This window comes from Salmo salar, chromosome 11 (assembly GCF_965601325.2).
Source record: "Salmo salar chromosome 11, fSalSal1, whole genome shotgun sequence".
NCBI lineage: Eukaryota > Metazoa > Chordata > Actinopteri > Salmoniformes > Salmonidae > Salmo > Salmo salar.
In genome coordinates this window covers 18,559,054-18,568,788 of record NC_138301.1, presented here as the reverse complement: position 1 = coordinate 18,568,788, position 9,735 = coordinate 18,559,054, and positions in this window count along the sequence as shown.

The following is a 9,735-nucleotide window of genomic DNA, read 5'->3' as shown; positions in this document are numbered from 1 at the left end:
CTGCCTATACCACAGGACCTAGTTGCCATGGGAATGTCCATCTCCGCCTTGGGTGAAATGTTACACTTTTATGTGTACATTTTGTGTGCAGCAGGAAAGGCGCACATAGTGATGTTACTGCCTGGGGGGTAGGGAGAGAAAGAGAGAGAGGGAGAGAAGCAGGAGGAGTGAGTGTCAGTGATGGCCGTACCTGAGAGGCCTGGTCCATCTGGGTGTTGGAGGTATGGAGGGGAGGATTGGGCCTGGTGGCACTGTGGCAGTGCCAGCTGATAGGGCAAGAGAAAGAACCTAGAGCCTCAGGTGGTCTGCTGTGGAAGTTCTGGACAGGGCTGGTGCAGAGAAGAAGCCAGGTACTGGGACCCAACTTTCTCCCTCCAAGTTGTGACACTGCCAGCCATTAGAGGGAATGAAAAGTCAAACTTTCTTTGCTAAGACTCATCAAGACATCTTTCTCTGTTTCCAGCATGGCCCTCTACGTCATACAGTAAAGAGACTGTTGATGAGATCAGCAGAGTCAGGACGTTGGCATGCAGGAAGCCAGGCCGGGGCTTCATTAATTCACCGCGGCCAGGACGATTGCCTTCCATTCCTATCACTTCTCACTGAATGCTTATTTGATTAAAATTTCATGCATCATCTCTGCCTGACTGTGTCCCTGGCTTTGTCACTGACAGAGCTGGGGGAGTGTTGGGGGCTGGGTGGCTATCAGAGATGTCACCGTGGTTGGTTTCCATGGCAGGAGCCATGTTGTTGTTGTTGTTGTGTGAAGGTGTCTGATCACAACAGACACTTTTGTCTTTGCACTCCGTCACATCACTTCATCTTAGCTTTCAGCTGTCAGTAGAAGTGCCCTACTTATTTAGCTGCAATAGCTGTGCATTTCATCCTACAAAACAACATTTCATCTCTGACTTGAGCTTAATGGGAAATAGAAATGTCCATGCAGGGAGAGACTGTATAATCCTGTTTTGATTTAGAGGGTTTCTATTTCCTCTTAGACACAGCTGTCCATAAGTGAAATAAACTGTGTATCTAGAGCTGGGTGTATTTGGGGGGACTAGTATCGCTGTACTAAAGGAGACACCATCCCTCCATCTGTAACTCAAGGTCACTGCAGAGGGAGGAGGGGTGACAGCCAGGCGAGGAGAGGGAGGCGAGCGCCGGGCTGGTGAGGAGAGGAGCTGCCGAGGACAGGGGAGTTTGAGGTGGAGGGAGGCTGGGAGGAGAGCTTGATGAATGTGGGGGGAGAGCAAAGTGTGCAGGGGACCAATACGTCATTTTGTCAATGGAACGGAATGTACTGACGATTGGGGACTGCAGTTTTTTCTTTCCATTAAAAAAAGTGTGATAGAGCAGAAGGATAGAGCTGAGGAAGAGACGAGAAGAGACGAGCTAGAAGGCTGTAATGGCAGTCTTTGACCTTCTGCATTTTGCCAACCCTTTGGGAGTCCTATCTGTGTCTGCAGCACATACCCATTGGATGAGACTATACCGTAGCTCACTTAGCAGCCCTTCAGTCAGCAGGGAAAGAGAAACTACAGCCAGCCATAGAGAGAGCGAGAAGGACAATGTATTCACCCTACACACCATAATTGACAAACAAACAAACAACAAACCAAAACAAAGGCAAAGTGTTCTCATGATTTGATGATTTCAAAATAGCTTTTGACTCAATTTGGCATGAGGGTCTGCTATACAAATTGATGGAAAGCGGTGTTGGGGGGAAAACATACCATATTATATGTATGTAAACAAACAACAACGATGCAGTTCAAATTGACAAAAAAACACATTTCGGCCTCCTGAGTGGTGCAGGGGTCTTAGGCACTGCATCGCAGTACTAGAGGCGTCACTACAGACCCGGGTTCGATCCTAGGCTGTATCACAACCGGCCGTGATCGGGAGTCCTATAGTGCGGCGCACAATTGGCCCAGCATTGTCCGGGTTAGGGGAAGGATTGGCCGGGGGGGCTTAACTTAGCTCATCGCACTCTAGCAACTCCTTGTGGTGGGCCGGGCGCCTGCAGGCTGACCTCGGTCATCAGGTGAACGGTGTTTCCTCCAACACATTGGTGCGGCTGGCTTCTGGGTTATGCGGGTGGGTGTTAAGAAGCACAGTTTGGCAGTCCTGTTTCGGTGGACGCATCACTTGACCTTCCATTCCGGAGCACGTTGGGGAATTACAGAGATGAGACGATCGAAATTGGGGAGAAAAAGGGGGTAAAAAAGAAAAAAACACACACATTGCTTTCCACAGGGCCGTGGGGTGAGACAGGGATGTGGCTTGAACCCCACCCTCTTCAACATACAGTATATATCAACAAATTGGTGAGGGCACTAGAACAGTCTGCAGCACCTGGCCTCACCCTACTAGAATCTGAAGTCAAATGTCTACTGTTTGCTGATGATCTGGTGCTTCTGTCTCCAACCAAGGAGGGCCTACAGCAGCATCTAGATCTTCTACACAGATTCTGTCAGACCTGGGCCCTGACAGTAAATCTCAGTAAGACAAAAATAATGGTGATCCAAAGAAGGTCCAGTTGCCAGGACCACAAACACAAATTTCATCTAAACACCATTGCCCTAGAGCACACAAAAAACTAAACCTACCTCGGCCAAAACATCAGCACCACAGGTAACTTCCACAAAGCTGTGAACGATCTGAGAGACAAGGCAAGAACAGCCTTATACGCCATCAAAAGGAACATAAAATTCGACATCCCAATTGATCTGGCAAAAAAATACTTGAATCAGTTATAGAACCCATTGCCCTTGATGTTTGTGACGTCTGGGATCCACTCGCCAATCAAGAATTCACAAAATGGGACAAACCCCAAATTGAGACTCTGTATGCAGAATTCTCTGTGTACAATGTGACACATTGGAATGACATTACCAAAAAAACAGAGCAAACTGAAATGCGTTTTGGCCCTAAACAGAGAGTACACAGTGTCAGTATACCTGACCACTGTTACTAACCCAAACTTAAAGAAAGCTTTTATTATGTACAGACTCAGTGAGCATGGCCTTGCTATTGAAAGAGGCCGACGTAGGCAGACCTGGCTCTCGAGAGAAAACAGGCTATGTGCACACTGCCCACAAAATGAGGTGGAAACTGAGCTGCACTTCCCAACCTCCTGCCAAATGTATGACCATATTAGAGACATATATTTCCTTCAGATTACATAGACCCACAAATAATTCCAAAACAAATCAAATTTTGATAAACTCCCATATCTATTGGGTGAAATACCAGTGTGCAATCACAGCAGCAACATTTGTGACCTGTTGCCACAAGAAAAGGGCAACCAGTGAAGAACAAACATCATTGTAAATACAACCCATATTTGTGTGGATTTATTTTCCCTTTTGACCTTTAACTATTTGCACATCATTATAACACTGTACATAGCCATAATATGGCATTTGAAATGTGTCTATTCCTTTGAAACTTTGTACTGTTTGTAATGTTTACTGTTAATTTTTGATTGATTATTTCACTTTTGTTTATTCTCCATTTCACTTGCTTTGACAATGTAAACATGTTTCCCATGCCAATAAAGCCCACTGAATTGAATTGAGAGAGAGAGAGAGAGAGAGAGAGGGGGGGGGGAGAGAGAGAGGGGGATAGAAAGACATCCACATCACATCAGGAGAGGGACACCTGAAACGACTCTTCCTGGCCTGCCATGGATAACGTGCTGTTTCCATAGGTTTGATGCGTTTGATATCGTTCCATTTATTCCATTTCAGCCATTACAATGAGCCCGTCCTCCTATAGCTCCTCCCACCAGTCTCCTCAGCTACTTTCATCTGTGGTCCTCGCCTGTGCAGACACTCCTATATGGTTTTCACCCAAATGCACATTATCCACGGCAGACCAGGAAGAGTCGTGTCAGTTGTCACTCTCCTGGTGTGATTTGGTGTGATGTGGATGTCCTTCCACCAGCAGCAGCCGATAACAGCACTCACATCATAGCAGGAGACAGGAAGAAATATTCTAGACTCTGCAGTAGTGATAGGTGCTAAAGGTTCCCTGTGTTGAGGTTAGAGGTGCTTCTCTTTTCCCTCGGAGATGTGGAAATGTGATACTGTGGTTTATTATCTATCCCGTTTTGTACCAGCCTGTAGTAAATGTTAACAAAGCACTGATGCAACTAATATCTGTCTGTATCATTAAATGGAGCCTGTCCTACTAAGAGAAACTGTTGTCTGTGACACTGAAGGTAGACACACACTGAAACACACACAGTACACAATTTGAGCCCTTCCATAAAAACTATCCCAGTGCACAGTGGAGACAATCGTATCTGCAGACTGACTGAGTACAGATTGTGTAAGGAGATATATACCGAGTCCATCACTAGGCTCCCACTGAGGAGGGAGTGTCAGACATGATGAGAGCCTAGAAGATACAGCGCAAATACCAACTCCTATCAACCGGTTGATAACAATGTCCTCTTCAGCTTTGGAAGGTTCCAGTATGTCGACCTGAAGTGAACATATCAAACAGTAATCTACCAACCAGTTGATAATGTGCCAAGAGACGAGGCTAATGTCAACCGCTATCAACCAGTTGATAGTAATGTCCTCCAGTGCTTGGGAAACATCCATAACCCCTTGAAGGTCCAGAGGGGTGTATAGAGGTGTTGTGTTGGACATGTCAGTACCCTTCCTGCAGCCCTCCTGGAGCCCTCCTGCTCTGCCCACTCATCTGAACCCCTCCGTGGGAGTGAAAACCATTAAGCAGTCCCCACACTTAGCTGTGTTTGTCTTTAATTGCCTGATATGGCCTGTAATATTTTTATCTGCCGTCCCTTGGCGGAGGGGCGCCACGGGAGGAAGAGTGTGGCCCTGAGTGTGTGTCATGCCTCAGTACACCTCTGACAGCCAAGAGAGAGAGCTGCCTACCTCCCTGCCCGCGCTTCATGCACCTGCAAGTAAAACACTGACCCAGCACCTCACCTATGGCACAGAACTGTCACACCCTGATCTGGTTCACCTGTCCTTGTGATTGTCTCCACCCCCTCCAGGTGTTGTTTATTATCCCCGGTGTATATATCCCTGTGTTTCCTGTCTCTCTGTGCCAGTTCGTCTTGTTTGTCAAGTCAACCAGCGTTTTTCCTTGCTCCTATTTTTCCCAGTCTCTGTTTGTTTCTAGTCCTCCTGGTTTCGACCTTTGCCTGTCCTGACTCTGAACCCGCCTGCCTCACCACTCTGCCTGTTCTGACTACCAGCCTGCCTATCCCCTTGTACTGTTTTGGACTTGGTTCTGGTTTCTGACCCCTGCCTGGCCTGACCTCGAGACTGCCTATCGTCTGGTACTGTTTGGACTCTGACCTGGTGTATGAACTCTCGTCTGTCCCCGACCTGCCTTTGCCTCCTCCCTTTGTTATAATAAATATCAGAGCTCTACCGTCTGCCTCCTGTGTCTGCGTTTTGGTCTCGCCTTGTGCCCTTATAAGAACATCCATACTCAAAATAAGCTCACGCTTTATAGAGCTCTATAATCAAAATTTCAGATCTCATTGTGGGTTATTTACTTGCACAGTTTTAATGATTGATTGTTGTGATGGAAGGATGTTTACTGTATATGTTCTACTGACATGGAAGGGACTTGGAGGGAGGTCTGAAAAAATCCATCATCCATCCATCTGTTATCAGTGTCAGATATGAAGCGTCTGCCTCTGGGTTTGGCGCGCACACACACACACACACCACACACACACACACACACACACACACACACACACACACACACACACACACACACACACACACACACACACACACACCTTCCCGCTGGCTGGAAGTTTTATTAACTGTATGCTTGTCCACAGTCATAGTCGGTTAAGGCTTTGGAGGCTGGTGGAGGGAGAGGTGTCGCTGAGAGCACCAGCGAGAGAAGAGAGGGGGAGAGGAAGAGGGGGAGGGAGATGGCGAGGACACAGAGGAGCCTGTAATGGAATGCCTGAGCCCACTAACTGTGGACCAAGATAAAAACAGGAAAAACCAATACTCTCCTTTTGCCAACTGAGCTGTGGCAGGGATTAGAAACTGGAGTCTGCTCCAGTGTATCTCCCCAGAAGTGTGAGCTGTGTTTTATGTGGGAATTATTGAAATCGTTCGCCGTCTCACTCAGTGGCGGCCTGGGTAATTTGATGACGTTAGCTCCACACTCTGATTGGACATACTAAGTTAGTCACGCCGTCTTACAAAGCTACCGTCCCTCAACAAAGTGGGCCAAGCCAGAGAGATATCATGCAAAATGTGCCAAACAGAAATAATATAAGTCAATCAGTGGAATTCATGACTGAAGCTCATCTATGGAACAAATGCACCAAAACATATCCTCCATGTGTTATTATAACATCTTGGACAGAAATGTGTGTTTGGGATCTTAACAAAAGCTGAAGAACGTATGCACATCCAGGTACTTTCCGTAGGTGCTGGAGTTGTACGCTGCACAATGCTGCTCATGCTCCCAGGTGATTTTACTATAACAGCGTGGATGCCTGATGAAGACCTACGGGTCAAAACGTTGGTATGAATAAAATCACCTGGGAGCATGAGCATCATTGTGCAGCGTTTTCTTATCTGTTTTCCATGTGTTTGGGATCTTAACCCATTACACTCATGGAAATTGGCCTATATGAATCAGGCCAAATGTAAATGTTTGTGGTTTTTGTTTGGAACACAGCCCATCGCACAAGTACTGTTGTTGTTTACGCAATCCAAAAATGTTCCATTATAAATCGCCATCTGGGTCAGGTGGGCATCATTTGAAAGTTCATTCTATTGCCAGCATGACTAGCTAAGTTATAAAATGCGATCTGACAGTATAAGGCTTTCAAAAGGCCCTTCAGACAGATGGTAACTTTGGTGCACATAGAATGGAGTCATGAGTGCATTTAAGTGTGTGTTCTGTGGCTCATTTTCTTCACAACACCATAAACATAGGCTCATTGTGTCCAGGACAACCCAGGGTATAACGCATGTCATCCTGTAACTGTGGATCAAACATAACGATCATAAACGTTGATAATGTAAATGACATGACTTTTCAGATACGGACATGCGAAGGGCACATTTGGACTCACGGGTGTGTGGTTTGCTTGTATGACATCAAAGCGGTATTTATTGTCATTCTCAACATCTCATCTTTTAGAACATATCGATTCCTCTCAATTAACAGCATTTCCCTCACTCAGACAACAACAAAGGGGCAACAGTAGCCCAATTAGCTGGAGGGATAGGGGCATCTTGTTGTGCACGTTTCTCAAGTTTATAACGGCTGTCAGTCAAAACCCATATAGCACTGTTAAATGGAGAACCTGAACTCTGACCTCATGTATAGCATATTACTGTACAGCCACTGTGTTCCAATTTAGGCATTTATTAACGACTAAATCTGCCATTTTCAACCAGTATATGGGATGACAGTGGCTATGAGTGGAAAGGTCTTCTCAACTTGTTTATGTCTGCTTCTGATACTGTATGAATATACAGTGTAAACTCTTTCAATCCAGTCACCAAAGTACCAGAGGTATATCAAACTTCAAAAGAAAGAGGTCCCTTGAATATGTAAAAAAAAATAAAAAAACACATGAATGGGGCATCAGACATGGAACCCACATTCCTCAACAGACCCAGAAACATTGCATTCTCTTTCAAGAAAATGAAACAAATAGGATGTGCATTAATTATCTGAATCCCTGTGTGGTTGACTCATAACAATCATGAAATATTCAGAGTTTAACACAGTCTCCCTTTTAATCCCAACGGCTGGGGCAGGATTATAACAACCAGAACTGGATGCTCAAAAACACAGCCTCTCTCCCTCTGTCTTTCTCTCTTCCTCGTCTCTCTCTAGCTCTCTCTCATATTCATATTCTCCCACAAACTTCCCCTCACAATCCTTCAACCTCGCTCTCTCTCCCCAGATCCCCGCTGCTCTATTTTCTGGGTCCTTTTGTTATGATACTCTCCCTGCCCTCTCACCCAGTTCATATTGCTCTGGGGGTCTTGGTACAGTAAGACATCATACCGTGAGATGTGTGGTTTAACATAAATGCTACTGTATGAGTATTGCAAACAAAGACAACCCCTGAAGCCCATCAGAAACACCAGCAGTAGTAACATCAAAGGAAGCTTGGAATATATTAGTTCTAAGAATAGTTGAACTATTTTATGCAAATGAGGATCTTCATATTTCAATGCAATACATGCGGTAATGTTAATGGTCCATCCCTGGGTCTGGCCAGCTCATTCCAGGGTGATCATACAGTCAATCAACCAGAGAGGAAAAGGCAAAGCTTGTAACCCACATTTTATCCCCGGATCAATCAGCTTCAAGGCAAGGAATTGGGTTGCGGCACACCGGGGCGGGCGAACTCATAGGGGGTGTTGACTATACATCAGCATCACGCGGTGCCATTCATTTTCAATGGATGTAAAGCGAAGAGAAACTGAGTGGGCGGGGGACCGATTAGCGATGCGAGCACATGCGAGGGAGCTGAACAGGGTGGGACTAAAGTTAGGGAAAGCTGTACTTTATGCAAATCGTCTGCAATATCGTGGCGCAAGTGACCAATCAAAGCTTACCATAGCTTCCAGCCTCTACTGGATTGGCTGTTGATACCTACAGCTGCACTACCTAGCATACTAGCTAGCTTGCTAGCACCCACATGAGGCTTGAATAACCCCGAGTTGCCGAGTTTCACCACTGACCTTTTACCTTTTCAGAACAAAAGATAACACATTTGTTGTTGACAATTACAACCTTATCAATGTGGATAATGTAACTAGTCTGACCATATTGTTAATGTTAAGCAAGCTAGCTAACTTTATTATTAACAATGTTAGCAAGCTTATCAAATCCAATCAAATTGTATTGGTCACATACAGGTGTTTAGCAGATGTTATTGCGGGTGTAGCAAAGTGCTTGTAGCTAGCCGTTTCCATTTTCCTATTTCCTATGAGCTGCATCCTTCGTGGGGGACGACATGTTTACTGTTGCCTTGTTACTCTAGCTCAAGGTCTCTTCCCTCTCTCAACCATCTCTCCTCTCTCTTTCTCTTCTTGCCGTATCCATTTTGCATTTTTCATCATCCCTCTGTCTCTTCTCCTCCACAGCCTGTTCATGTTGAAAGGCCTCCTGATTAACTTCCCCAGTCTATTTTCTATTATATTTTTGACTGCTATGAGTATCGACAGTCACTATTGGGAGAGAATATATGCAGTGTCAGTAAAGACATCTTTTTGTCTCTTCTGTGACCACCTCGGGAACAGCAGGCTCCCTCCTTCACCTCCCCACCTCTCTTCTCTCGGTAAGTGTCTCTGGGTCTTCAGTCACTCCTAACAATATCTCAGACAATTCAAACTAATTTGATTTGAGCCCTTCTAGGATCTCTGACATAATATAACATGACATATAACATGAGATGACGTTGAACAGATTACCTTTGAAACTTTCCCTCCGGCTACATACATTCACATGCATCGCATCACATCCACTCTGGCGTCTGTGTCTGCTTATGTTGTGGGACTGGGTTAACAAAGTACATTATGGCTACAAATTTCAGAGCACATAAAAAAGGGGAAGGATTTCCGACATCAATGTCACGGTCGGTCGGTTCACCTCCTCTCGGATGGATGGATGATGTTTGTTTGTTTATAGGATGAATGGAGCAGAATAAATTGGTCTCTGACCCATGCGGATTAAGTTAATGAGGCC